The 27748-nt window shown below is 41.7% G+C and overlaps 1 protein-coding gene across 7 annotated transcripts in view; it reads right to left on the bottom strand.

Moving 5' to 3' along the window:
- GGACT (gamma-glutamylamine cyclotransferase) overlaps positions 1 to 27054 on the bottom strand; it is a 48326-nt gene extending 21272 nt beyond the window's left edge. The window contains exons 1-3 of one of the 7 annotated variants that reach the window (XR_009265918.1): positions 26661 to 27054; positions 23948 to 24121; positions 15229 to 17796 (exon numbers count right to left, since the gene is read on the bottom strand). The gene's annotated coding sequence lies outside the window, so the exon portion shown is untranslated. Of the gene's footprint in view, positions 1 to 9092; positions 9955 to 15228; positions 17797 to 23947; positions 24122 to 26660 lie in introns of those variants that run through there. The other 6 variants (XM_058743752.1, XM_058743722.1, XM_058743732.1 and 3 more) reach the window with 6 other exon arrangements.
- Between the last annotated feature and the right edge of the window lie 694 nt (positions 27055 to 27748).

The following is a 27748-nucleotide window of genomic DNA, read 5'->3' as shown; positions in this document are numbered from 1 at the left end:
AAAGAATAAAATTCCTAGGAATAAATTCAACCAAGGAGGTGAGGGATCAGTGCACTGAAAACTGTAAGACTTTGATTAAAAATAATTGAAGACATGAACAAATGGGAAGATAGTCCATATTCATGGATTGGAAGAATTAATATTGTTAAAATGTCCATATTACCCAAAGCTATATATAGGTTCAATGCAATCTCTATCAAAATCTCAATGGCATTTTTGACAGAAATATAAAAGACAATCCTAAAACTTGTACAGGACCACAAAAGACCCTAAATAGATAAAGCAGTCCTGAGAAAGTAAAACAAAGCTGGAGACATCACACTTCATGATTTAAAACTGTACTACAAAGCTACAGTAATTAAAACAGTATGGTAGTGGCATAAACATAGACACATTGACAATGGAACAGAATTGACAGTCCAGAAATAAACCCCAGCATATATAGTCAACTAATATTATACATGGAACCAAGAATACAAAACGGGAAAAGGACAGTCTCTTCAATAAATAGAGTCAGGAAAACTGAACAGCCACATGCAGAAAAATACAATTGAATACTTACCTTACACCACTTCAAAAATTAACTTGAAATGGATTAGAGATTAAATTAAGACCCGAAACTTAAATTCTCACAAGAAAATACAGCGGAAAAGCTCCTGGACATTGGTCTTGTCAACAATTTTTCAGATATGACACCAAAAGCAAAAGCAACAAAAACAAAAATCTGTGAGACTACATCAAACTAAAAAGGTTCTCTACAGCAAAAGAAACAATTAGCAATGAAAAGGCAACCTATGGAATGGGACACAATACTCGCAAACCATATATCTGATAAAGGGTTAATATCCAAAATATATTAAAAAAAAAAAAAAAACGCCTACAACTCAGTAACAACAACAAAAACAAACAATCTGATTAAAAAAGGGGCAGAGGAACTGAATAGACATTTTCCCAAAGACATACAAAGGGCCAATAGGTACATAAAAAGGTGCTCAACATCGGGGAAAATGCAAATAAAAACCACAGTGAGGGGCACCTGGGTGGCTCAGTTGGTTAAGCATCTGACTCTTGTGCTCTACATTGACAGTATGGAGCCTGCTTGGGATTTTCTCTCTCTCTCTCTCTGCCCCTTCCCAGCTCATGTGCTCTCTCTAAATAAATAAACATTAGAAAAAAACTACAATGAGCTATCACCTCATACCTGTCAGAATGACTATCACCAAAAAGATGAGGTAACAAAGGTTGGCAAGGGCTAGAAAAAAGGCAACCCTTCTGCATTGTTGGTGGGAATGTAAATTGGTACAGCCGCTATGGAAAACAGTATGGTAGATCATATGAGGTCACAGAAAAATTAAAAACAGAACTACTATATGATCCAGTAATCCCACTCACAGGTATATATACAAAGAGATATCTGCACTCCCGTGTCACTGCACTAATTGCAACAGCCAAGATACAGAAACAACCTAAATGTCTGTCAACAGATGAATGGATAAAAAAGATTGTATGTGCATGTAACATATGGAATACTACTCATCCATGAAAAAGAAGGAAACCCGGCTGTATGCAACAACATGGATCAACCTTGAGGGCATATTAAATGAACGTCAGAGAAAGACAGAAAGCCAAACTTGTAGAAACAGAGTAGAATGGCAATTACCAGGTGCTGGGGCTGGGTGAAATGGGGAGATGTTGATCAAAGGGTACAAACTTCTAGTTAGAAGATGAATACATTCTTGGGATCTAATGCACAGCACTGTGAATACAGTTAACAGTACTATATTATATATTTGACAGGAGAGATCTTAAATGTCACCACAAAAAAGAAATAATAGGGATGCTTGGCTGGCTCAGTCAGTAGAGCATGCAACTCTTGATCTCGGGGTCATGGATTTGAGCCCCTCATGGGTTAGAGATTACTTAAATAAAAATTAGCCTGGGTGGCTTAGTCGGTTAAGTGTCTGACTCTTGAATTAGGCTCAGGTCATGATCTTGCAGTTTGTGAGATCGAGCCCCACATAGGGCTCTGTGCTGACAGTGTGGAGCCTGCTTGGGATTCTCTCTCTCTCCTCTCTCTGCTTCTCCCCCCCCTCGTGTGCGCTTCCTCTCAAAATAAACATGTAAAAATAAGTAAAACTTAAAAAAAAAGAAATTAACAACATGTGGCATGATAGAGATGTAAGCTGGTACTATGGTGGTAATCATATTGCAATATATAAATGTATCAGATTGGGGCACCAGGGTGGCTCAGTCAGTTGTTCAGCTTCGGCTCAGGTCATGATCTCATGGTTCGTAAGTTCAAGCCCCACATGGGGCTCTCTACTGTCAGCTCAGAGCCTGCTTCAGATCTGTCTCCCCCTCTCTTTACCCCTCCCCCTACTCGCATGTATGCATGCATGCTCTCTATGTCAATAATAAACATTAAAACAAATAAATGTATCAGATCAACACACTGTATGCTTAAACTTATATGCCAATTATATCAACAAAGCTGGAAAAAATATCAATGGAATTTCTTTCTGTAGTAATGGGAATGTTATAGAATTAGACAGTAGTGATGGTTGTACAACCTTGTTAATATACTAAAAACCGCTGAATTATATGCACTTTGATATGGTGAATTTTATGGTATGTGAATTCTATCTCAATAAAAATAACTGGTTAAAAAAATCAGTTGAACAGAATAGAGAGTCTAGAAGTAGATAAAGGTACCAAGGTAATTCAAGAACGGACAGTCTTTAAAACAAAAGGTACTGGAAAACAGGATATCCATATTAAAAAAAAAAAAAAAAGAACTCATCTCATTCCATATACTTAAAATGTGTACAAACTGTAAGAGTAACAATTCTAGAAGAAAAGCTTTTGATAGGACACAAAAAGTACAAATAATAAACAGAGAACATGGATAAGATGGACTTCATCAGAATCAAAACCTGCTCTCAAAAGGCTCTGATGATTAAATGGAAGGGCAAACTCAGACTGGGAAAAACATCTCCAAAACACCCACAGATAGACCTTGGAGATACTGCGGGTACGGTTCCAGATAACTGCAATATAGCAAACATTGCAATAAAGCAAGTCAAATGAATTTTCTGGTTTTCCAGTGCATATAAAAGTTATGTTTACACTATGCTTTATATTAAGTGTGCAACAGCATTATGTCTAAAAAACTGTACACATGTTAATTTAAAAAATACTTTATTACTAAAAAAATGCTAACTGCCTGAGCTTTCAGCAAGTTGTAACCACTGATCACAGATAACAAATACAGTTCTCCTTGAACTGTAGGTTCAACACAGGTTTGAACTCTGTGGGTCCATTTATAATTGAATTCTTTTTGAGAAATACAGTACTGTAAATGCTTTTTCTCTTCTTTATGATTTTCTTAATAACATTTTCTTTTCTTTAGCTTACTTTGTCGCAAGAATACAGTATGTAATACATATAATATATAAAATATGTGTTAATCACCTGTTTGTTATCAATAAGTCTTCTGGTCAACAGTAAGCTATTAGTAGTTAAGTTTTTGGGGAGTCCAAGTTACATGCATACTTTGGGCTATTTGTAGGGGGGCTGGTGTCCCTAGCCCCCTCCATTGTTCAAGATTCAGCTGTTTAATATTAATAGAAAAGATTAAAATATTGCAATAATTACCAAAATGTGACACAGACACATGAAGTGAGCAACTGCTATTGGAAAAATAGCAACTGTAGACTTGCTTGGAACAGGGTTGCCACGAACATTCAATTTGTAAAAACAAAAAACCACACAAAAAACAAAAAAACACCTAATTATCTGCAAAGTGCAATGAAGTGATGTGCAATAAAACAAGGTATGCCTGGATATATTTGATAAATTACTTATATCCAGAATATACAGAGAACTCTTAAAAATCAGGAAGAAGAAAAACAGCCCAATTAAAACTGGGCAAAAGATTTAAACGCTCTACTGACATATGAATCTCATAAGCACATGAAAAGATGCTTAATGTCATTAATCATTAGAGAAATGCAAATAAAAACTATAGTAAGATACTATCATAGAATGGGTAAAATTGAAAAGACTACTGATACCAAGTGTTGACAAAGATGTAGGGCAACTGAAACTATATGTTGCTTTTGGAAAAGAGTGCAGCAACTTTGGAAAACAATCTTAAAAAATTAAAGATATGTTTATCATACAACCTAGCAATCTCACTCTTGGGAATATACTCAAGATGAATAATTTCATATCCTGCATGAAGACCTATATATGAATGTCTACAGCAGTTCTATTCATAGTAGGCAACAGCTGGAAATAACCCAAATGTCCATCAACCTGAGAATGCATAGACAATTTGAGGAGTATAGATGTAATAATACAGATAAATCTCAAATGTATATGCCAAGTGAAAGAAGCCAGATGCAAAAGGCTACATGCCATATGATGAGTGTCCACTGACATTTTGGAAAACACAAATCAGAGGGGCAGAAAACAGCAGTGGCTGCTCCGGCTGGGAGAATAGAGGAAATGGACTGCACAGGGGCATGAGGCAACCTTCTGGGTTCATGAAAATATTCTGTATCTGCTTATAGTGGGGAGCACATGAGTATATACATTTGTAAAAATTCACTGAACTGAAAAAAAATTACTGAACTTCAAATATTAAATAGGTGAATTTCATCTCATATAAATCAATAAAGCCAACTTATTTTTTAAAGGCCTGTCAAACATCAGTATTTGTACAAAGTCCCCTTTATCCACTCTGATTGTACTTGCTTTTTTTTTTTTTTTTTAAAGATTTTTTTATTTTTAAGTAATCTCTACAACTCAGAACCCCGAGATGAAGAGTCGCATGCTCCACTGATTGAGCCAGCCAGGCACCCCTGTACTTGCTTTTTTGCAGTATGTTAGGATTCCATAAATTTTAGGCCTTATCTTTGCCAAACTGATTTATCCATTCCTCTGCCTCAATTTCAATGAAGATCGCTGATAAGTCTCTTTACATTCTCGTTTCTTAGCTTTTACCCAGGGGAGCTTAACTCAAGTCTCCATCTGGAAACAAGATGGAATTGCCCTGGGTTCAAGTTCTAGCCCCACCAGGACACCAGGATTACCCATTTCCTGGGTGAGTGAAAACCCTTCCTCAGCCAGGCCCGTAAGATTTAATAAGGATGTGGAGCACCAGGTTTGGCCTCAGGCACAATGCCTGTTTCTACTATTTTCACCTAGTGATCCTCTCAGTTAAGGACCCATATCTCTACCATCATCACCTGCCCTCATTAGATGCCTGTGACTTGCCTGGGTTTTTTGTTATAGATAGTTCCATTTCTTCACATAATCTATCTTTGTTCTCCCAGACTCTTGTATGAGTTCTGTGTGTATGTGTGTGTTCCTGGGACACAGTGTCCTAAAAAATACAGTGCAGCTCTTCTCTAAAGAATTAGGGCACGTGACCCAAAAAGACTGACGTACGTGTGGGAGAAATCTTTGCTGTCCAGAATGTCTCCGACAGCACATGCTGTACCCCCACCCCCACTTCCAGGGCTGGTGATTGTGGGGGATCATTTCATCACATGCACATGCCCCCAGAGCACCCACCACTCACACACTGTCTCATCTACCCAGTCCCAAGAAACACCTCTTTTCTCCCTAACTTTTGACTCTGCACCCATAGGTAAGCTCTTGGCTGCACTCACCTGTCTCGTAAACATTAAAATTCCTGGAGGAACATTTTAAACTCTGTTTCAGTATTTCAAGTTACATTTCTTATTAACTCACCATTAGATCTAAACTTCCTTGAGCTCACCATTAATTATCTCAACTTCCCTGAACTTTGTTTTATATTTCCTTTTGGTTCTCATTTTCTCATATGAGCAAAATTTCCGTATTAGTTATCAACTGCCCAGGAGAGCTGCTTATTCCTGAGTGTTAGTGAGAGGTAAGACCCACCTTTTGCTCCATTACTTCCATTTCTGACCCATTTTAGAGGTTGTGTTAGCAATGAGGGCTCTCCTGAAACACGGGACCTATTTCAAAATGTGATTTTTAAAGGCCAAGCATTCTCCAAGTGGGTTCCCTTTTGCTACCTTCAAAACAAAAGCAAATCTGTGCAATAAATATTCCCTTAGAACTTAGCTATGCTGCTGCCCAGAGGTGCTTTTCATACTTGACCCCGGGCCTGAGAGGGCAGAAGTGCTGCCCTGTGGGGGGACTGGCTTCGGGACCAGACAAGCCTGGGCAGTGACACTGGCAAATGACCAAACCTGTGGCCCTCAGTTTCCTTCTCTGTCCAATCACACAGCAGCACTTCACAGAGGTATGGTAAGCATCCCCCAAGATAACCCAGGTAAAGCACCCAGCACAGAGCCTCAGGTGTGTGTGTACCCAACCAATTGGAGTCAGTCTGGGTTGCTGTAACAAAACTACCATGGACTGAATGATTAATAAACAACACACACTTGCTTCTCACAGTTCTGGAGGCTAAAAAGTCCGAGATCAAGGCACTTGGCAGATTCAGTGTCTGGTGAGGGCCCGCGTTCTGGCTCAAGGATGGCATCTTCTCACTGAGGTCTCACACGACAGGAGGGCCAAGGGAGTTCTCTGGGGTCTCTTTGTAAGTACACTAATTCCATCAGGGGGCTCCACCTTCACAACTGAATCACCTCCCAAAAGCCCTACATCCAAATAGCATCACATTGGAGGTTTAGATTTCAACAGATGAATTTGGGGGGCACACAAACATTCAAACCATAGCAGTGTTATTTTGAATGAAATAAACAAATAGAAAAATATTAGTTCTGCCCAAGAGATCACTCTCCATAGTCTCCCTGCTCTGAGAAAATACTGGAAACAGGCTTACTGCCTGGGGTCCTCTTCCGGGCTGTGTGACATAGTGGGACTCAAAAGGACTGGATTGGGGGCAGCCCCTGGGAGACCTCACTTAGCCTCACAGGGAGGAAACTTCCATCTTGCCCACCTCACTGGCTCTTCCATAATGTTCGAGTTACTGGATGCACACAGAAGCACTGTAAAATAACTTTTCCATAAAATGACAAGCCCTGCCCACCACCCGTGTGGTCCTCCAATTGCACACTTGACAGCAAATACTCTAGGTGTTCTATTCAACTAAGTTCAGGGGAGGTGACATCTTGATTTTTATTCTCACAAATACACTTTAGTTTTGGAAGAAAAGCAACACTTCCTTGCATAATCACCATCCTCTCCAAATCTGGTGTGAATAATAATCACGGCCGGCACATAACACAGAACTTACAAAGATTCAGGTATACTTTTAAGCACTTTACATATCTGAACTGATTTAATCATCACAGAAACCTATGAAGTAGGCAACTTTATTTCCATCTTACCCCTGAAGAAGTGGAGACAGAGGGTGTAAGTAAAAAGTGTTGACTTGACCAAAGTCAAATAGCTAGTAAGGAGCAGAGCTGGGATCTGGATCCAGCTGGTCTGACTCTGGAGTTCAGGCTCTTAACTACCTAGAAAAAAGTGCTCCTATTCCCTGCCCTGGCCCCATGACACACTGAAAAATAAAGCAGAAGTAAATGGTTATTTATCTTGAATTGCAAGGGTAGTTTACATAACCTTACTTGGATAAATCATATGTGCTATTACAGCCTGAACTGTGAGCCGCCCCCCCCCCCCCCCCGCCCAATTCATATGTTGAAGTCCTAGTCTCTAGGACCTCAGAATGTGACTGTATTTGGAGACAGGCCCTTTAAAAGAGGTGATTAAATTAAAATGAGGTCGTTAGGGGGGGCCCTAATCCAGTCTGACTGGTGTCCTTGTAAGAAGAGATTTGGACATCAACACGTACAGGCACAGAGGAGAGACCAAGTGAGGACACAGGGAGAAGTGTTTTGTTTTTTCCAGTTACTTCATTTTTACTACTACACATTTTCAGCAAACAAATCAAGGTGTAAACAGGATTTACTTCACATTATTATCTGGATCTTTGTCAAATAAACAGGAAATTCTCTTTAAATAACCATCTCACTGCCCGCAAATGAGAGCAAACTTGCCTGCATATCACAAATGAGTCATAAACCAAGGACAGAGGCCTCAGGAGAAACCAACCCCACCACGCCTGGATCTTGGACTTTCGTCCTCCAGAACCATGAGGAAGAGACTTCTGCTGTCTAAGTCTGCGGTGCTTTGTCACAGCAGCCCACGCAGACTCAGGCAGTGTGGATGTGAGATCCACCTTCCCCTCTGGCCTCCACCTGATGAGCTCACTTCCCTCAGCCCCCACTGAGCCCACTGGGACAGGCACACTGCCTGTGTGCCAGCCCCAGTATCCAGTCTAACTCAAACTGGACTCCCTGTTTTCCTCTCCAAGGTGGATCTTCTCCCAACTCTCTCCTTGACCGGCATCAATTCCAAGTCTGTCCCATCAAAGCAGCTGCATGCCACCCTCCTGTCCACAGCCTCTGCCCTTACCCACCTTCAAACAGCTACAATCCAGATCATTACTCTCCTTTCAGGAGCTCTAGCCCCTGCCTTCACCCCTGAGCCGTACCGAGCTTCCTGAGGCCAAGCTCAAGGGCTGCAGGCTGTGTCCTGACAGGGTTCGGGGTCCAGACACCATGTGTCCCATCTAGCTGTTTGCATCCCTACCCTGTAACTCTAGCTTGCTGCCCTGCTGCTGTTCCCCAAAACCCTCCCCAGCTTAGCGTCTCCCGAATCCTAACCTTTTACTGCTACCTGGACCACACTTACACCTTCCTGCTCAAATCCAACCCAGCCCTAAAATCTCAGCCCAGACCCTGCATCTGTCCCAAAGCCTTCTCTGCTTGTATCTTAGTGCCCCAGTCACATTCTGCCCTACATTTCAGTTATTTACGCTCTTACTAAATTTCTGAAGGACAGGTGACACATTTTAACTTGTTCCCCATAATGTGTGGAGAAAATTAATGAGTATTTTTGCCTGGTCCTGGGAATTCTCAATTAGCCAATTTCTTTTGCCTGTCTTGATCAGAAAGAAAGAAATGACAACAGTTTCCAAGCAGATACTTCGTTTAAAGCTGCCTCCTCTGACAACAGGAGTTGCAAGGATCATTAGTTCACTAGACACACCAGTGTTGTGTACTTACTGCGGATAGAGAACGCAAAGAGGATACGGGCCTGAGAAGTGGCCACTTGCTGCGCTGGGTCTGGACAGTGGCACTGGGCATCCACCCAGGGCTGGCTGACACCAGCCGGCTGTGAGGACACAAATGTGAGCTATGCCCTCAAGCTCAAAGTCCAGAAGAAAGGTGGGGCATGTGCTCAGAGAACTCTACAGTAGACAGTGGTATGAAAACGAAGTAGTGAACAAGATCTACTGACTGTTATGGGCTAAATCTGTACCTGCCCCAACCCGCAGCCAAATTCATATGTTAAAACCCTAAACCCCCAGCACCTCAGAACGTGACCCTATTTAGAGACAGTGCTTTAATCAGGTCATTGAGTTAAAATGAGGTCTTCAGAGCCTTAATCCAGTGTGACTGGTGTCCCTATAAAAAGGGGAAAACTGGACACACAGACACCAGGGACACTTGAGCACAGAGGAAAGGCCATGTGAGTGCACTAGGAGAAGGCAGCCGTCTGCTAGCCCAGGAGACACCCCTCAGGAGACACCAAGCCTGATCTGGACTTGTAGCCTCCATGCTCTCTGTTGTTTAAGCCCCTAGTCTGTGAAATGTTGTTACAGCCACCCTAGCAAACTCCTGTCAAACAACTCAAATGATAATGTGATCTACGATACAACATGGATGAAGCCGGAAAACATCCTGAGTGATGGAAGCCAGACATGAGGTCACACGTTGTTTGATTCCATGATATGGAACACCAGGATGGGCAAATCCACAGACCAGGAAAGCAGATTGGTGGTTGCCAGGGGCTGAGGGCAGTGAGAAGTGACTGCCGAGCATACAAGGAGTTTTCTTTTCAGGTTGATGAAAATGTTCTGGAACTACACGGAGGTGGTCGTACATTGTTATGATAGTGCTGAAATGTCCCTGAATTCTTCACTTTAAAAACAGTGAATTTTATATTATGTGAATTTCACCTAAATAAAAAACTCTTAAATTAAAAAAAAAATCTTTAAAGAGATACACAAAAAATACACTATTGGAATACAATGTGTTGAGTGACCAAGTGAAAGTGCTGGTACAGAGGGTAATGAAGAACAGAAAGGGACAGAGGAATTCTGCTTGTGATTTGGACGTGAACTGACCCTGAGAGGAGGGCAAAGGTCATCCTGAGAGTGACAGGAGGAGAGTGGGAGGGGAGGCATTCCCTGCGGGGAGATGGGTGGGACCTGGGTCCCCAGGTAGGAAGGTGGGGCTGCCAGCAGCCCAGGACTGGGCCTGCTTTCAGAGGATGGACAAGAGGAGTCTGGGGTCTGCAAAGTGGACTCAGCTGAGCTCCCAAAACATGGGAAGTTTCAACGTATCTGTTCCTGGGCCCCTTCCCTGGAGAGTTTAATGTAGCATGTCTGAAGTCGGGAACAGGAACCTGTATTTATAATAAAATACAACATTTCTGAAAGCTCTCTAGTGATTAATCTTTAGGGAAACCATTTATTTCCCAGTGAGTCTTTCCCATTTAAGGGAAAGGTCTTTCAGGGTTTTTGCCCCCAGCTTTACTGAAGTATAATTGGCGAATTAAAATTGTGTATATTTAAGGTGTACAATGTGATGATTTGATACATGTACTCATTGTAAAATGACTACCACCATCAAGCTAATTACCACATCTGTCACCTCAGTTATCGTGTGTGTGTGTGTGTGTGTGCGTGTGTGTGTGTGTGTGGTGAAAATATGATCTAGTCTCTTAGCAAATTTTAAGAATACGATACAGTATAATGATAGTCACCATGCTGCACGTTAGCTCCCTAGAGTGTATTGATATCATGGCTGGAATTCTGTGTCCTCTGACCACCACCTTCCATTCCCCTCTTCCCCAAGACCTTGGCAACCAGCATTCTACTCTCTGCTTCTATGAGTTCAACACTTTCAGAGTCCACATATAAGTGATACTATACAGTATTGATCATTCTGTGCTTGGCTTATTTCACTTAGCATAACATCCCTAGGTTCATCCATGTTGTTGCAAATATCAGGATTTCCTTTTTTTTTTTATGGTTGAATAATATACATATGATATGAATATAGTATACATAATATGAATGATAATACATACATAAAATTCCATTATGTTATATATATATAATATATATATATAATATATATAATATATATATAATATATAATATATATAATATATATACAATATATATATAATATATATATATAATATATATATAATATATATACAATATATATATAATATATATATATAATATATATATAATATATATACAATATATATATAATATATATAATTCCATTTGTTTTTTTTTTTTAACGTTTATTTTTGAGACAGAGAGAGACAGAGCATGAATGGAGGAGGGTCAGAGAGAGAGGGAGACCCAGAATCTGAAACAGGCTCCAGGCTCTGAGCTGTCAGCACAGAGCCCGATGCAGGGCTCGAACTCACAGACTGTGAGATCATGACCTGAGCCAATGTTGGACACTCAACAGACTGAGCCACCCAGGCGCCCCTATATAATTCCATTTGTAATGGAATATTATACACACTTTATCATCTGTTGACACTTAGGTTGTTTCCATATCTTGCCTACTGTAAGTTCCTTCAGTTTTATGCTGATGCTACTGTAGAATTACTAACCTTTGGGTTAAAGAGGCTTCATTATTTTTTGTACACTATAAAAACACTGATTCACAAGATTTTCTAGAAGATTTTTGCTTAACCTTCAGCTATATGGAAAGTTCCAATTAATCAGAAAAACAAATTTTCCAAATATTAAAGATTTCACATGTATAGAAACCTGTATCTTTTAAAAGATAAAATGCTTCAAGTGTCCAAGTTACACAAAAAGGAAAACAAAATACATAAAAGTAAAGATGATATAAAAAGATCTCAAGATAACTAAAAGGTGGTCTTTTCCAAGTTTAATACACATTAGCCCTTTCAATTGCTCCATCATTTTATGTAACTATGAGACTGTTTCCCAAACACTATTACTGAATACAAATTTTCTAAGAGCATCATGTTTTCACTCACTTATGATTCAAGGTCAGCCTTAAGTGCAAGTATTAAGCAACAGGAATAACCATTTTAAACATGTGGAATAAATTCCATTTTTAACTTTCAACACCTGGTGTCAGCAGCATAACACAGTACAGGGCTATACAGGCTCTGTGCTGGGTGTGCCCCAGGGTGGTGGCAGCCAGCCCTTCATGGGGGAGGGAAGCAGGGTCCCAGTTCACACCTTCCAGAAGCATGACTTTACCACTCTCCCAGACGGCTGCATTCCCAGGAATCACTCGGGGTTAATGGATGGTCTCTATGCTTGTTTTAACTTTGAACATAATGATGCTAGGAAAAGACTAGAGTGAAGTAAACCTGAAATACTTTTTCTCCACATACAGGGTTTCACAAGTGATGGGCTGTCTACCTCCCCCTCCCCAATCCTATGACCCTGTGCCCACTACTTATGCACATCTACTTCCCCAATGTGCAGGTAATCTTGTTTACGTTGGCTTGCTGACGACACACCTGAAATACAAAATACAAAATCTCTGTGGAAACATCACTCTTTAAAGTAACTGGTTGGTGTTCAGGTCAAACTTCAAACAAAGGGGAGATGTCAGGAAGGAGAAGCCATCCTTCAGATGTCCTCAGTAAAGATCACAGCGTTGACCTCCAAGAGGGATCCGCTAGAACTGTAGAGCCTGGTACAGTTCAGCCTGCCCTCAGCCTGCCCTCAAACCCAAGCAACCTTCATGTGTCATTTCACTACCAAATAACAGTGTGGGTGGAGAACATGTGTGAGATAAAACTGAAGGGATTACAGCCGAGCTCCCACAGCCTGAGCATGTGCTTTAAAATGAGGTAATGGCCCAGCAGCTCCCACTTGTTTCCTGGCAGCAAAGGGATCCTGCAAAGCCCTGTCTGCAGAAGCTGGTTTCCACCCACTGAAGTCCATGAACCAATCTGCTTAACAGCAAGTAATAAGAAAGCATTGGTGTTTTTTCAAACAGCAGGCATCTCATCACAAGTTTCTGAAGATGATGCCTGCTGCGGCTGGGTGCACACGCATAATCTGGGAGGCATCGGCACCGCCTGGTGACCTAAGCCCTCTTTCCTCTCACTCCAACTGCTCCCAGCTACTGATGACAAGGCCTCTCCTTGCCCACGTGGATGGCCACCTCCTAAATGGTCTCACTGCCCCAGGCTTGCCCTCACCCCCCCCACCTGCAACTGCATGCAAGACCGTGCCCCTCCCCATTTCCCAGCCTGGGCATCTGAGGGGCCCCCTCAGATGACCCTAATGATCCTCTCCCCTACTGACAGTGTCCCTGTGTGATTCGTGCCCCTTGTGCAAAGGCTAGCTTTAGTGACTTGATTCAAATGAACACAATACAGAGGATGTGATGGGATGTTACTTCTGAGATTAGATTTTAAATAGACTGTGCCTTCCGTCTGGAGGGCTCTCTGGTACACTCTTTCCCTCAGACCCCTCGCTGTCAGGGAAGCCAGCTGCCATGCTGTGAGACTCCCTAAGGAGACACCCATGTGGAGAGGAGCTGAGGTATCTGCCGACAGCCAGAAAGGCCCCAAGGCCTGCTGGCTGTCACATGAGTGAGCTCAGATGCTTCTCCAGTCAGCTGGGAGGTGACCACAGCCCCAGCCCACACCCTGTCTGCAGCCTGCTGAAGACCCTGAGCTAGAGCCACGAGCCAAGCAGCTCCCGGATTCTCACCTGCAGAAAATGGGGGATAATGCATGTTGTCTGCAGCCACTGATGTTAAGGATAATTTGTTATGCAGCTCTAGACAACAAATTCTAAAGGGTCAAGCCTAAGTTTCTGCACGTGGCTCACGCAGGACAATGTGTCCAGCTGCATCTTTCTCTTCGGCCATATCTAGGCCATGCCTTACACTGCTCTGTGGCAGGTATAATCTGACCCCCTCTTTGCTCATAAGGCTGCCATTGCCCCTAAGGAACTTCTTCCTTCCTCAACATGCTGCCTGGCAAAATCCTACTCATCCTTCAAGGTTCCCAGGTCACTTCAAACATCATCTCCCCTGTGTAATCCTCCCTTGTGGGCAGAACTGTTTCTGTCACTGAGTCCTAAGAATGCATTTCCTTGCTTTCTGGCACAAGATGTTCCACATTCATCTTGGACTTTCTCTGCCCCAGGCCTGGAACCAGCCATTTCTCCAAGGAGCCCTAGTTTCCAGCTGTTAGTTGGTATTTAGAAGCCAAGATCTGGGTGTGAGGTGTGCTTATTTTTCTTGCGGTGTTATCTGCCCAAGAGGCTCCCTCAGTAGACTATGTACACATATATCTATATCTATGTATCTATATCTATCTATACACACACACACACACACACACATTTATATCCATACGTATTGAAAACCATGAGTTCACACTCACACACCTGACCCAATCCATACCACCACACGGTTCATCCTAGTTCTTGACATTTCTGTACTGACAACTCCCTTCAACAGTGGCATAGCTGGCTCATATGATCTTTGGTACAGTTAATTACATTATCAATCCTTCCATATGTAACTAATTTCCAATTTCAGTCACAACCATCTTCCCTGCACATAAACTCTCCTCTTGCCGCTCAGGCTCTGACAGCCCACATTGAGATAACCCTCTAAAAGGGCAGTCTACTCACCCCACTCAGCCTGGGACTCCCCGTGCTAGGTTTAGGGGTGGAGATGGTGACTTCTTCCCTTTATGGGAGGGGCTGCAAAGGTGCCCTGCACAGGTGCACACACAAGAGAATAGAAACAATTTGTGGCCATTTGTGTAAGCCAGCACACCAGGCTCCTCGGTGTCACTGCTAACAGATGGCTTCCATTCTTAAGGTCCTCTTAGGAGAAAAGATGGCTGGCATTACACTGGCCATAATATCTTCATGCGAAGTAGTAGGAACTATGAAGGGCAGGGTGAGGAACAGGAGCAACCTCACTGACTAAGGTTCCTTTGCAAAACTTGGCAGAAGTCTCACACATTTCTCCTTCCTGTTTTTTACCATAACTTGAGGGACATGGTCACTCAGAATAAAACTGCAGATCAGGAACTAAGGAAGGAGACATTGGACATTTGGTGGTGACCACAATTTCTGCCACTCTCATTTTCTTTATTTACTGCATAACATCCTGCTTTCAGGAATTATCGAAGGCCTTGAATGAATCTTGGAACAATTCCTGAGCCTCACCTATCACTAGGTTTGTAAATTCCCAATGTAAGTCATCCTAAGTGCACAGGAACTCTTAGAGAAGCTTAAGTGGCTGCTCGGATGCTATACCACTACATCTCTGTTAGTCAAAAAATCCCATGTTGCAATGGGCCTTTCCAAGAGCTTACTGACTCTCCAAGAAAACCACCACCTATAAGGACATTTTATAACCCTTTACCTGTGAAAAAACACTATGCAAGGAGCAGATCAAAACTCCAAACCCAAGCAGCATAGCGTTCAAGAGAGGTGGGAGCAGAAAGTGGTGAAAACGGTCCTAGCTATCTGCCACATCAAAGGAAAGGGAGAAAGAAAAAGGGGAAAATAACACATGGAAGATAACCTCAGAAATGGGGGGACCGGCACAAGAGAACCACTCTTTTGGAAGTCCTAGGAAGGTTTATTTTGCAAAATGCCCCAGGAGGTAAGCCTTGATACATTTCAGATGAATTCATCTGAATCGATGCTGTTTCTCTGCAAGGAAAACCCAAGGACTGTTATTTAATGGAAAGGCACTACAGAAGTGTTTCTATTTATAAATTATTATAGCAGTGTAATCTTGATATTGTTCCAACATCTTTCAGATCATAGATGTATAGTGTTATTTCTGAAAGCAGGAGAAAGTATGGTATATGTCGAACACATCTGAAACAGACATGTTTCACTTTGTACTCAGGTAAAACTCTGCTACCTTTTAGCTATGTGACCTTGTTCAAGGTGTTTCATCTCTCTGAACCTCAGTTACATCAGGGATACTAAAGCACACCTCAGGGTTAATGTATGAAGATTATATGAGATAACGTATATAAAAATTCTGGTACACAGTGATTTTAATAAGTATTAGTCCCCTCCCAAGAGAAGGGTAAATCACAGAATTACTGTAAACACTAAACAATAGAATGGATCACAGATACAAAAGTGCCTGACATACAGTTTGTATGTTCGATAAATGTTAATTCCTTTTTTAACTTACTCATCCACACAAAAAGCTATATCCTAGTTATTTAGCATGGTTGAATGGTGTTTTTATAATGAAATTTAACCTTTTATGCATGTAAAAATTGTATAAACCCTCTCTGCATTAGTAAACACTGTATACTAAAAATGCAGCATATCCTTGGTTCATTGCAGCATTATTCACAATAGCAAAGAAGTGGAAGTAATCCAAGAGTCTGTCAATAGATGAATGGAGAAGTAAAATGTATCTACATACAAATATTCAGCCTTAAAGAAAAGAAATCCTGTCACGTGCTACAATTTGGATTCGCCTTAGGAACATCATGCTAAATGAAAGAAACGAGTCACAAAAAGACAAATACTGTATGATTCCACTTACATGAGGTACCTAGAATAGTCAAATTCATAGACAGAGAGTAGCATGGTAGTTGCTAGGGGCAGGGGGAGTGTAGGGGGTTGCTGTCTAATGGGTACACAGTTTCAGTTTTATAAGAAGTAACAGTTTTGGAGGTATGTTGTACAACACTGAATATACTTAACACTACTGAACTGTATACTTAAAAATGGTTAAGATGGTAAAGTTTATGTTATTTTTTTAACCACAATAAAAATTATTTTTTAAATGATGTAACTTGTGAGCTTTCATAATAATGCAAGATTGTCACACTGATTAATTATGGACTGTGCTACAGATAGCCTATGCAGTCTGCTGCCCAGAGCTGAATCTGTATTGTGCCTCAGGAGTTACTCTAGAGTATGCTTTCTTAAATAAATATATAGGATACGTTAGGATTCAGCTGCTAATGGAAAAAGTGGAACTTCACATCTTTTAGTACATAATATGTGCTATTACCATCAGAGAATTGTAAGATGTGAAAGCTGGAAGAAACTTATAAAATAAAAGGTAATCAAACTAAATGATTTACCTAAGGTCATATGGATAGTAATTATGAACAGAGCTGGAAAGAGAAAACATCTCCTGATTCCCCCTATAATCCTCTTATACAACCAACTCAGCTCTCCAGAATTCCTCACCTCTGAACTTCACTATTTAATACGCTGCCACCAGGGGGCAGCAGGTGTATTAGTCTGGTATTCTAAAACCCCAATTTAAGACCCCAATACCCATCTATTATCCCTTCCTCCACTTCCCCATATATATGCACATTTATAGGACCTTATTAATGTCAACAGGAATAAAGTTTAAAGAACATCTATAATAATTTTTTTTAAACAAAATAAAGACTTGGGTCCAATGGAGGTAACAACCTTACTAATCCTTCATTATTTTTTATTTATTCCAATCCAAATTCCAATCCAACTACTACGTTAGTTTTAAACCAAAAATGACTTAGCTACAGAAACTCATCCCATTTCTATACATTTTGAACTACATTTCCCTAATACTTGGCCTCTTAGGTTTCATACCACAACAACCCCCGAAGCCCATCTGGCAACTTGTCCTCCATCTTTTTTCTTCACATCAGGCTCAGTTCTTCTTTCTAATGCCCCTGCATTACAAAGGAAGGTCTGTCAACAAGTCTAAGCAATTTTTCAGAAGTGAAACAGGGAGATTCTAGATGACAGTAATTTCCACTGTTCAAATGATACTACCAACCTGAAGCTCAAACTACGGCAGCTAATGGGTGAGACTTGATAGGGCCATCTCATAGCAATGACCTGTGCACCCTGAGACTTCCCACAGTTTCATCTAATTCAAGGAGTGAGGGACAACATTAGCAGTGACATTTAGGTACTTTAATCTAGGAAGCAACTGCACACTTTCAAGCAATAGAGACCAGTGACTATGGTCCCTAAGTCATCCAAAAAGAGGGATATGATCTTTATTTCACAAATTTCAAATGGTTTTCTTCCTTGAGCTTAATATGCTTAAATTAAAAAAAAAAAAGTATTTAAAGGCAAGTTTTCACTACTGCTTCAGACACATGGGAGCAGTCCATTTTTATTTTATTATTTTTTATTTAAAAAATTTTTAAGTTTATTTATTTATTTTGAGAGAGAGAGAGAGAGAGAGCACAAGTTGGGAAGGGACAGAAAGAAGGAGAGATGGAATCCCAAGCAGGCTCTGCACTATCAGCGCAGAGCCCGATGTGGGGCTCAGACTCACAAACTGTGAGATCATGACCTGAGCTGAGATCAAGAGTCAGATGCTTAAGCGACTACACCACCCAGGCACCCCAGGAGCAGTCCATTTTTAAACTACAACAGTGTTCACTATATTTAAAAGGCATTCAAAGAAATTACTCTTTACTTACATCCAGTTGTCTCATGTAACTTACTATTCACTGAACAATCTAATCTAGCATAAAATTGATGGCAAAAGCAGTCATGGCACTATCAGTTACTATTTGTAAAATAGGAATGAGACACACACAAGATGCATATAATGAGGGGATCGTTGCAAAACGCATCCTGCATTCAGACACTATTCTGTTAATCTTTGCCAAATATGATGATTCAACTAGTGAGACTTAAGAAAGTCTCCTACCTAAATAACAATCTGGTTTTAATTATTTTCCATAGAGAATATTTACCATATTTAAATATGGAATATCACCAGAAAACGAGAAATAATTATTTTTATAACAGGTATATAAAATAAATTTAATTATTAAAAATAATGGTCTATCATGCTCAAAAATCTGAAATCAGATAATTAAAAAAAAAAAACAACACACCTATTAGGTGGGCTCAAATAAAAAAAAAAAAAAACTGGTAGTATCAAGTGCTGACAAAAATATGGAGCAACTGGAACTCTCACACATAGGTGGCTGAGATGCAAAATGGTCGGGATGCAGCCACTCTAGAAAAGTTTAGCAGTTTCTTCAAAAGTCAAATACACACTTACCATATTACCCAGCCATTTTGCTCCTGGGGATTTGCTCTAAAAAGATGAAAAATTTCGACCACATAAAAACCTATGTACAAATATTTATACACAGCTTTACTCACAATCTCCCCAAACTGTAAAGAGTCCAATATCCTTCAACAGTGAATATACATAAACTGGGGTATGTCCGGAAGATGGAGTACACTACCCAGCAATAAAAAGAATACACACATGGAAGAACCTCAAAGACGTTGTCTGAATGAAAGAAGGTAGTCTCAAAGGTTGCAAACTATTTAATTTCATTTATGTGACATTCTAGAAAAGGTAAAACTTATCAAGATGGAAACCAGATCAAAGGTTGCAGCAATTAGGGTAAGAGTGAGGGTTTGACTTACAATGGGCCAGAATGAGGGACGTTTTGGTCCTCTGGTAGTTTTTGGTTGTGTTTTCTGGCTTTTTTTTTTTTTTTTTTTTTGGTGATGGAAATGCTCCGTAATGTAAAAGGACTGTGATGATGGTTACATGAATTAATCAACTTTAAAACTCAGAATTATACAACAAAAAAGGCCAATTTTACTTTATATAAATTCTAATAATAGTGAATGAAAGTATGAGAGTATGTGACTACTCTAAAACAGAGTTAAAAGTAAGAGGGAAAAGTAATAAGAGAACTCTGAATTAAGCTAATGCCTGGAATACATCAATTATTTATTAAAAGAGACTTAGGAGATGTATAAATCAAATACAATGAGTGGTTTGTTTTGACCCTGGTTTGAATAAATCAACCGCACATACCTTTTTAGGCAAATGGGGATATTTGAATACAGTATTAGAATCTATGGCGATACCACCCTGAATGCGCCCAATCTCATCTAAATACATTATTGGAAGATATTAAGGATTTTTTGTTCATTGTTAGGAAGGACTGTAGTTTTTTAAACTAAACTTAAAAAAAATCGTACTAAAATAGTGATAAAATGGCACAGTTTCTGGTATTGGCTTCAGAATTCTTCAGAAGTAAGCAAATAAACAAAAACTCAAAAAAAACGAAGGGAGAAGGGCTAATGGAACAAGTGTGGCAAAGCCACGATGGTGCATGCATTTCTGATGCTGTGTTGGTTCATGAAGGTTTACTGTATTCTACTTTTGAGTATGGCTGGAAACGTTCATAATAAAACACTGACAGAGAGGGAAAAAAACAAACAAAAAACCAGTGACTTCGTCTTCGTAAATACTCCCCAAAATGCCATGTAACTGTTTTTTATTCACTTATAAGATACACTACAGTTGACCTTTGAACAATGCCAGGGTTGGGGGCGTGCCAACACCCTGTATTTGAAATATCAGAGTATACCTTCTGACTCCCAAAACTTAACTACTAATAGCTTCATGTTGTCCAGAAACCTTAGTGATAGCATGTGTCAATTAGCACATATTTTGTATGCTGTATGTATTATATACTGTATTCTTACAATAAAGTAAGCTAGAAAAAAGAAAATGTTATTTAGAAAATCTTGAGGAAGAAAAAATACATTTATAACACTGTATTTATTTTTTTAATAAGGCTGCATATAAGCGGACTTACACAGTTCAAACCCATGTTGTTTAAAAGTCAACTGTGATTTCTCCTTATAGTTTTTATTAGGCTTTTATAATCTGTATCTAACTTTATAGAAAACCAAATTGAGGCAGAAAGAGTAATTTAAAACAGGCAGTTGTGATTCTTCTCACAAATAAGGGCTCAATAATGGCATGAGTAATGGCTTAAAGAATGTTTTTCAAATCTCATTTAATACTCATAAATTAGTAAAACCAACCTAAGATGTGGAAATATTAATGATTTTCATGAACTTCTCTGCCGCATACTCCTAAGTGCAGGTGACAACAGCAGGAGGAGGTAATTAATACTCAAAAGTTTAAAAACAGATGCAGTAAATATGAACACAAGGAGAATCAGAATAGGAGAAGTTCTTATTTATTCTTTGTCACTCCAATTTATTCTGACATAACTCAAAATATCAGAGTCCCAAAAACACTGTCAACCGACTGGAAATTTCTTTCTTACTGGTGGCCTATTATGTGGAAGATACTATGGGGGAATTAAAAGGGGAAGGTGTGGTTCTCATCTAAACAGAGTTAATATATGAGAAAATACTAAATATTTTAGCATGAATTTTGTTTAAAATAGTCTGACGGTGTTTAAGGCTAGTGGGCAAAGACAATTACACAGGCAAAAATAGCAGAGAAACTAAAGGTTAAAGAGCTGCAGCGGGAAAAGGCTCCTGCACAGGCAGGAGTGACCCGTGGGAAGGGTGGGGCATAGGAGTGGATGAGGGTTCTGACAGCTGTTCAGTGGAGCTCCCAACGATGGGGGACATCTCGCATGCAGGCCTGCCTCCTGTCACCTAGAAGCCTCTCTCCCCAATGCTGAAGGAGAGGCCCCAAGAGTCTCAAGTCACAGCCTCAGCATGGAAGAGCAGAGGCACCACACCCTGGGAATTATTAGCGCCTGGTAGTAACTGACTGTCCCAAATGTCTGACCCTGATGCGCCTACTGCAGCACAAGGTGAGGTGACTCAATAAAGGCCTCCCAAAGGTCCCCAGGGCCTGTGAACATGTTACCTTGCATGGCATAAGGGACTTGACTGATGTGATTAATGTTAAGGGCCTTAAGATGCAGAAATTATCTTGGATTATCCAAATGGGCCCAATCTAATGAACATGAGTCCTCAAAAGTGGAGGAGCTTTCCTGGCTGGGAGCAGAGGGAGAACTGTGACCATGGTGGAAGGGACAAAGGGACGAAATGCTATCTCTCAAGGTGGAGGGAGGGGGCCCGTGAACCAAGGAATGTGGACAGCCTCTGGAAGTGGGAAAAGGCTAGAAAACAGACACTTCCCAGCATCTCCAAGAGGGGACACAGCCTCACTGATGCCCTGATTTCAGCCCAGTGAGACCCGTGTTGACTTCTGACCTAAAGAACCATAAGACAAGTATCTGCGTTGTTTTAAGCCACGAAGTTGGTGACACCTTGTTCTGGTGGCATTAGGAAACACCTCTCCTAGTCTCTAGGCCTTGGCCTGTCGTGACCCCACCACCCTCTCACTTCACCAATGAAGGGCACTTTCATTCGATTTGAAAGACAAGATATTCCTGGGGCACCTGGGTGACTCATTCAGTTGAGTGTCAGACTTGATTTCATCTCAGGTCGTGATCCCAGGGTCATGGGATTGAGAACCTTGTCAGGTTCCATGCTGAGCAAGAATCTGCTTAAGATTCTCTCTGTCCCTCTCCCCCATTCGCATTCTCTCTCTCTCTCTCTCTCTCTCTCTCTTTAAAAAAAAAAAAAAAAAAGACAAGATATTCCACATACCACATCTCTGCTCAAAGGTCTTTTCCTCTGAAAAGTGCTCCCAAACGTCCTTAACCAGCCCAGGGCAGGTCAGGACCCCCACTCCATACACTCATTCACTCCTACACCTGTCCACCTCAGTGTCTGCCTGACTACAGTTATTCTCCTCCTTCAGAGCTTACATTTACTGAGCAACTACTAAACGCTTAATGCCATGCGAAGGAATTTTCATGGGTTTTCTCATCCAATCCTTCCAACTACCCTATCAGGTAGACATAATTATTATCCCTCATTTTTTTAAATTAGAATAGTCAAAATCACCCAACTAGTAAGGGCAAAGCTGGGATCTGAAGCCAGGTAGTCTGACACAGGAGTTGTTGCCCTTGACCGTAGCATTAATATCTGTCTCCTATGTAAGAAATGTAAGTTCCAAGATCCTGTGTACTGATTAACACAACACACCCCAGTGTTCAACACAGAGAAGCTTACTAGTTGCTGAACATGAACAAATGGGGACAAAGATGATTTTCCCCTATTCTTTTTTTTTTTAAAGAAAATTTCTTATTATCAGAAGTCAAATATATACAGAGGTAGAATAATGGTATAATGATCCCCCAAATACCCAAATCCCAATTTCAACACTTATCAATGTAGGGCCAATCTTAACACCAACATTTAATCAATTCAATGTTACATTATCTAGTAGAAAGAGCCCCCTTTATTACTCTTCTTTTACAGGATTCCATGTTCCTAGTTATCACATGTTCATTTACCCGTGTTAAGACTTTTTAAAAAAACAATCTTGAAATGGGCAAGTCTTTCTAAGCAAAACAAAAAGCAAGGGAACTATAAAGGAGAAATTGATAACTTTTTTCCTATATAATATTTAAATTTTCTGCAGAGCATAAATATTATAAACAAAACACAAAAAATGAGGGAAACAGGGAGCACCAGGGGGATCAGTCGGTTAAGCATCCGACTCTTGATTTCGGCTCAGGTCATGATCTCAATCGGTTTGTGAGTTTGAGCCCCGTGTCGGGCTCCACACTGACAATTTGGAGCCTGCTTGGGATTCATTCATTTTCTCTCTCTCTCTCTCTCTCTCTCTCTCTCTCTCTCTCTCTCTCTCTCTCTCTCTCTCTCCCCCTCCCATGTGTGCACTTACTCTAAGTAAATAAACATTAAAAAAATTTTTTTAATGGGGGAAACAGCTGTAACATATATGACAAACGATTAGTATTTATTTCCAATGTATAAAGAATTCTTACAAATCAATAAGAAAAAGGCCAATACCATGTTATCTGGAAAAATGGGTACAGGGATGAACAGACAGTTTCACCTACTAATCTTAAACATGAGAAAAGCAAGGACTTCCAAGTGACACTGTCAAGATACTTCCTCTGGTACTCTAGGATTTAGGAGTAAGACGCACTCCAGAACAAAGGAAAAAACAATTCTTACCTGTAAACTTGTTTCTTCAAAACCCGGTCACCTTGGAGTCCAGCACCATAGTAAGTGTGAGAGCCTACCAAGCTTTTGACTTCAGAATCCTTCCTAATGGGATGCCGGGATAAGTACCCCCACCTCACAGTGTGACCAGTAGCCCATGAACCAGGTGTCCTTCTCTCAGTCCTGCTGGGGGGATGAAGAGAAAGATGAGTGAAGAAAAGTTGAGTGTTTCAGAGACAAAGAGCTTAAAAACAAAAGCAAACCACCCAACCCCTGCTAGATGGCATCTGAAACCCTGGGTCTGGGCCCAAGAAGGAAGGTATTTCCATTCAGTGGGAAAATGTGGTCCACATTTCCCAAGGGGCTTGAACAGAGGAGGGTGTCCACTGACCTGGCAGAAGGATTCAAAGTAGTCAACACCCTTGTGAAATAGCACCCATATCCTCTTCAAGTAAGGAAAATAAGATGAGAAAGAAAAAAGTGTATTCTCGGCCATCAGGCAAAGCCAATTTAGGAATATTGAGCCTCTTGGATGAGGGTTTATGAGTCTTTTGAAGTCATAGATTTGTATTAAAAAACAATTCAGGGGCAGCTGGGTGGCTTAGTTGGTTAAGTGTCCAACTCTTGATTTTGGCTCAGGTCATGATCTCATGGTTCATGAGGCCAAGCTCCATGTCGGGCTCTGTGCTGACAGCTTAGAGCCTGCTTGGGATTCTCTCTCTCCCTCTCTCTCTGTCCCTCCCTGCTCACATGCACTCTCTCTCTAAATAAATAAATAAACTTAAAAAAAAAAAATCAAACCACCTCTGAAGTTTACCTGCCAAAAATGGAGAAATGGAACCTAATTAACCTAAGCCTTTAGAACTAACTTCCAGTTTATAGGAAATACAGGGGATAGAGGAGCAAGCTAAACCACACCATACAAAAAGCCAAATAAATCCAGAATGTGAGGCATCTACAGGCAACCAAGGGCCACCAGTAAATCACTGGGGCTGTGATAGACCAGGGTCAACCCTGGTTTAAGACCAGCCTGCCAGTGAAGTTTCAAACAAAAAGTCATGAGGGGCGCCTGGGTGGCTCAGTCGGTTGGATATCTGACTTCAGCTCAGGTCATGATCTCACACTCCGTGAGTTCAAGCCCCGCATTGGGCTCTGTGCTGACAGCTCAGGGCCTGGAGCCTGCTTCTGATTCTGTGTCTCCCTCTCTCTCTGCCCCTCCCCCACTCGTGCTCTGTCTCTGTCTCAGAAATAAATAAACATTAAAAAAAATTTTTTTTTAAAGTCATGAAAACAAAAGTATATTGGAATGCAGCCATGCTCATTCATGTACACACATCATCTATAGCTACCTTTTGGGGATCACACAGTTGGGTAGTTGCAACTGAGACCACATGGCCCTCAAAGCCTAAAGGAGTTAGAATCTGGCCCCCCCCTTTTTTTTGTTTACAAAGTCTGCTGAACCCCTGTCCTAAATTAAGACACAACAGATATTTGTGGATCTTGTATGGATTCCAATTCACACAAACTAACAGTAAAAGTAAGCGCATTCTTGAGGCAATCAAGGAACTTTGTGGACTGGGTCTTAGAAACCATTGTGGAATTATTGCCAATATGATCAGGAGGTGACAACGGTGTTAAGGTTATACAGGAAAAAGCCCTTTTGTTGGAGGCGCATAATGCACTATTTAAGGGTGACCTGATACGGTGTCTGGAATTGAAACTGCTTCCGACAACGAAGAAGATGAAGCAGATGTGGCCAAAGAAACTGCTTTAACAAACTGTCCAATCTATTTGATAGATATGTGGAAGTTCACTGTACTATCCCTCTGCTTTTGCATTTGCTTTAATAAAAAAGAAAAAAAGTAGAGTCTTCTCTTCAGGCACGTCCCCCCCCCCCCCTTTCACCCCTTCTTACACGGAGTCCCTCTCTCTCTAGGTCTGGTGCTAACAGTTAAGACCCTCGTGAGCAAGGTCAATTAGTCCAAAACATCTCCGAACAAAAATCCACCAATTAGAAATTAATTTAACCTCACAAACTCGGCTTTTGAAATACAAATGCTCTCTACCAGGGTAGTCTGCTTATTCAGGAACTTCTAGCTTCTCTGGGGAGCCAGTTCAGGAAAACAAGGCATTTTGGGAAAATAAGGGCAAACTGCAGGAGCTCCCCATATTAGCATTTCAATAAAGTGAATGAGACCGGGGAGAACAGTCTTCAGTTATAGGAAAAAGTACAGACGGACTGACGGTGTGCGACCTACACCTCATATAGGTCAACCCAACAGATTTAGAGATGTCCTTTAGTTTTTAACACGTGATTTCTCCCTAGGACAGGTGGCAAAACTAAGTATCTGCTTTTCAAAAAGTGGCTGCAAGTCTCAGGAGTTTTCTGATCAGTTCAATATTAACAAAGCAAGCTTGGAGTCAAGAAGGTATGTTGTTTTTTGTTTTTTGGGTTTTTTTTTAACCACGCGCCTATACAGGGTTTCAAGGGCAGTTACGGAGTTATTTCTGGCCAATACAGTGAAATAGCAATAAGCCAGACTTCGGAATCAAGGGAGCAGGAGAAATTCCTCCCTGAGATTCACATGTGTCACTAACAGCTCCAAAGAAACCTAAGGTCATAAACTGACAAATGCCAGAAGTTTTCAGATTGCTCTGGCAGCTTTCAGTTTCCTCACAAACAGGAACCTGTGAAATTAAAAGCAGCATTTTTGAACACAGCTACCTTCGTTCACCTGAGCGATCCTTTTCAAACGACCTCCGGGATAATCATCGCTCTTTGCTTATTAGGAACCGGCAGCGTCCACACCTGCAGGCAGTCCCTAACTTTTCCCGCCCTCGCCCACTCTGACGGGGGCACCCGCGTCACGCCGCGCGCAGCGGCTCTGGGAGCGCGTTTCGCGGCCCGATGTCCCCTCCTCGCCGGCTGGTCCCGCAGGCCGCCCGTGGCCCCTTCACGGCCACGCTCGGTCCCCGGCCTCCCCTCCCCGTCCCCGGCTGCCGCGGGCACCGCACTCGGCCCGGACGCAACGCGCCCCGCAGGGAGCGACGCCCGAGTCCCCAGAGCCCCCGCGCGGAGGGAGCGGGGACAGAAGCCCAGACCCGCCCCGCTTCCAGCGCCTCACCTGCCGCAGAGCGCGACGCCGTCGGGGAGAGCGGACCAGGCAGCGAGCGGAAATCCCCGGCGAGACTGGCGCCGCCGCCCCAGGAGGCCGCCCCCGGCGGCGCCCCCTGGAGGCGGGACGCGGTACCCGCCCGCTCCGACCCCGCCCACACCTGGGCACGCGCCGGGACCCACGCCGCCGTGCACACCTTGGGCGCCCCGCCGCGGACGCTAATGTCCTAACGCGTCCCGCCCGGGACCTCGTATCCGGCTTGAGTCTGTGTGGGATCCAGACGCACTTGGGGACACACCACAGCTACACACACAGAAATGAGCCCACACCGGGGAATGCCTCCTGGAGGACGCATGGACACATCACCAAAGCCTCACACTGGAGCATCCACACTGGGCGCTGGTACCATACTGAATGCAGATAATCATATAGTCTTGATACCAATTCTCCCTTTTAAAATAAAACAGTGGGTGTAGGAGATAGTGAAAGAAATGACTTCCCTTCTGTCCTCTGGCTCCTAGAACTAAACTTGAGGCCCAGAAATTAGAAGAGTGAAGACCAAAAGCTGAAGGAGAATTTTTCTCTAGAGATTTTGTTCATTCTGGGTTGAAGCAATGCTACTTTGGGGACCCAGGTGACAAGAGCACAGAGATAGAGGGCCACTTCTGTCACCTCTCCCCAAAGACACAAATACATA

Source organism: Neofelis nebulosa, chromosome 1 (genome assembly GCF_028018385.1).
Source record: "Neofelis nebulosa isolate mNeoNeb1 chromosome 1, mNeoNeb1.pri, whole genome shotgun sequence".
NCBI classification, from domain to species: domain Eukaryota; kingdom Metazoa; phylum Chordata; class Mammalia; order Carnivora; family Felidae; genus Neofelis; species Neofelis nebulosa.
Note: the sequence above shows the minus strand (reverse complement) of the source record. Positions and strands in the feature narration are given on the sequence as shown.